This window comes from Heliconius melpomene, chromosome 18 (assembly GCF_056956725.1).
Source record: "Heliconius melpomene rosina isolate 202511_hmr_F chromosome 18, ASM5695672v1, whole genome shotgun sequence".
Taxonomy (NCBI): Eukaryota; Metazoa; Arthropoda; class Insecta; order Lepidoptera; family Nymphalidae; genus Heliconius; species Heliconius melpomene.
This window is the reverse complement of record NC_140406.1, coordinates 1067846-1070959: the sequence shown is the minus strand read 5'-3', so window position 1 is coordinate 1070959 and position 3114 is coordinate 1067846. Positions and strand designations below refer to the sequence as shown.

General features: G+C 34.0%; 1 long non-coding RNA gene across 1 annotated transcript; it reads right to left on the bottom strand.

Annotated features, from left to right (window-relative positions):
- Nucleotides 1-867, bottom strand: LOC146529120 (uncharacterized). Its single transcript, XR_014879003.1, has 2 exons — nucleotides 769-867; nucleotides 1-174 (listed from the first exon to the last, which is right to left on the bottom strand). It is a non-coding gene; the product is annotated as an uncharacterized LOC146529120 (long non-coding RNA).
- Between the last annotated feature and the right edge of the window lie 2247 nt (nucleotides 868-3114).

The following is a 3114-nucleotide window of genomic DNA, read 5'->3' as shown; positions in this document are numbered from 1 at the left end:
AACCTAACATTTATGTTTATTTTTCTTTTTACAGTTTTTATTTTCTTTTGTTCAGTTTCATTCAGGCCGTATAAGCTATATCTTATGCTTTACACCCGGCCTTTGTTGCCAGGTTCTGCCTTCCAACTCTCTCTACCACACTTTGCACGACCTTCGGCTTCCACAGTGGTCAGTCTATAACAAAATAGACAATTACGCAACTAATCGGTTCTCCTAACAAAATACAAGATAAAATACCAATATTACTAACGTTATTTTATATTCAATCAGTGCACAAGAAATAGTTAACAAGGGTAGCTGTAACGTAACCCGATCTCATAGGATCCGGAATTATCCTCTAATGGGGTAATTGAGCGGAATAACCGAGTCACCCGTGACCACGCATCGGCTTACATTAGTTAAATATATTTAATGATAATATGTCTTAATTGAATTAAATCTCTATGAGATTCACAGATGGTGAGTAGTTGGTTATTTTTTTTATTTTAGCTTCACCCTATATAGTGCCTATAGCAGGGTAGACATAGGGATTCGAAAGTTAAATCATTTTGTTGTACTTTCCGCGGAACTCACCGCCGCACTTTGTCTAGTTATCAGAGCGAGGAAATGATTCATCCTTTCAAATGGAACCGTCATATCCAGATATTGTGCCGCCGTGCCACGACAGCCTCAATGGTAAATGGTTCTGACTGCTATAACAGAAGTAGTGAATTCATTCTCGACAAAAGTTGAATAGTACAACTATTACCACCATTCAGAAGAACATACCTATGGTAAGATAATGTGCAGCGTTGAGTTTCGCCACTCAACACTCATGATCTCGAATACAGATAGAAAGCGGAGAACGGAGTGGCTACACTATGATCTCCCAGCCTACGCCGAGTACAGAGAAATAAAAAGAATAAATAAATAAAAAAAGAAAATATTTCACATTTTAAGTAATATGATACAGAATACTCCGGAAGTGTCATTTAACGTGTGTAATTGAGTGAAATAATCGTTACAAGCAACCACGTATCGAATCAGGTTACGCCAATATTTTTTTCGCTGTTAAGTTTATTAGTTATAATTATATCTCCTTTATAATTTTACATTACTTTTTTAAATAGAAATGTTAATTCATCATAGGATCAAACATTATCAATTTGCAGTTTCTTAAATTATTTTAAATCTTCACGCATTAAAAGGAAACACAGTGTTAAGACATTTCATTCTTCACTTCCACCCAATTTCGAGACATTGGGTGAAGCTGTAAAATTATAATGTAACACACATTCAATATTACGATCCAAAAAGCGGAATTATAACATTTTCCTTTATACCTATACCACCTCACTACTCGCAACATAACGGATGCCATTTTAGTAATTTGATTTATTAACTGTGCGTCCCCCACTCGCTGAAATTACATCACGTAATGACTTCCCTTGCAATATTACAACGTTACTTATAAATATAATAATAATGAGAATTGATTTTTAATTATTTTTTGTGTTTTAAAATATTACATGTATTACATGTAAAAATATCTGGTGATAATTTGGTCTGATGAGTTCCTCGGACTAAAGCTATATTTGAGATATTATTTGGATGACGGAACTAAACGCCGTGTTTAATTCATAAACAATAATTCGAAAATGTCTTTAAAAATATTAAAACTTGACTTCTAAGAAGCCACCGTAGACAAAATATAACTGACTGAGCACGACGGCTAAAAGTTATGTCTGAAATCTCAATCGCAATAATACAGGTAATAATAAAATATTTAAAAAATTCTAAAATGTGGTCAAATAAAAAAAATCAACATCGGACGCCTTAATAAAAAAAAGACATATAAGTAAACATAAAAAAAGTACCTACGCGTTGAATTGAGAATTGAGATAGTACTCCGCTGTGTTCGTCGGTCTTAGGTCGGTAGGTCGGTCGGCTCTTACCTCTTAGTCCTTAAATCCGTAAAATAAACACAAATACAATAATATTATAAATAAATACATTGAAAGTGGAATGAGTTGATATATCTTAAAATCTTTAATAACTTACAAATGAAATAAAACGAACGACTGAAACTGAAGTATAAATTAGAACATAGCGTGACTGGGAACAGTGTCTCTTGAAACAGTCGGTTTTGGACATTTTCGAATAGGCGTGGGTTCGAGTCCCGCAACGTTCAAATATTTATACGTTTTCTAAAAAATATTTTTGTTTAATTAGTGTGGAGTAATATTTTGTAAGTAAAATTTCTATATAGGTACTGTATATTTATTACCAAAAAATATTAATAATTTCGGCCATATTCGCCGCCACCCGCGGCGCACCACCATTGCAACTGTCAGCCCCATTGTGTGTAATTATGCCATGTAGCATTCATGGCGAGGGGGCCACGGGGCCAGCCCCGGCACAATGGAGTGCACACGCCCCGGTACGCTCGCGATTTGTTAGAGAGAGATGTCTTATGGCTCTAATATTGTTTAGAGGTTTTAGTTATAATATTTGTTGGCCTTGCATATGCCGTTCGTAGAAGAGGACTCTCCGTTTTCCGCTTTTTGTACAATTTAACTAAGGAGACATTGAAAATTATTTAAATATAATTATTTCGAGGAGTGTTACCATACTTATACTGGGACACTTACTACTTATGTTTGTATAGTCTCCTATTAATAATATCTTATCATATTATGTAGGTATCTATACTAATATAATAAAGCGGAAGAGTTTGTTTATTTGTCTGTTTGTTTGTTTGTTTGAACGCTAAGATCTCTGGATCTACTGGTCCGATTTACATTGTTTTTGTTTTGTATGAATGCTGCATTCTTCAGAAGTGCTATAGGCTATATAACATTACATTACATATATGTACTAATATATTTTAAAGTACTTTCTAATTTGACATGCAATTTATTCTGCCATGTTAATAACAACCGTCGCGTCGCTACGCAACCGTTAAAGCGACATTTTGATATTCATCCTTATGAATATAAATATAATAGTCACTTTTAGCATTTTACCCAGATTGAAATTATAGTTTAATGTATAACATTCTAATAAATAATTAAGGAGATGTCACTGATTCGAAATGACCTAGCCTTCGGGCGGCATAGTATGAATATGATCGAC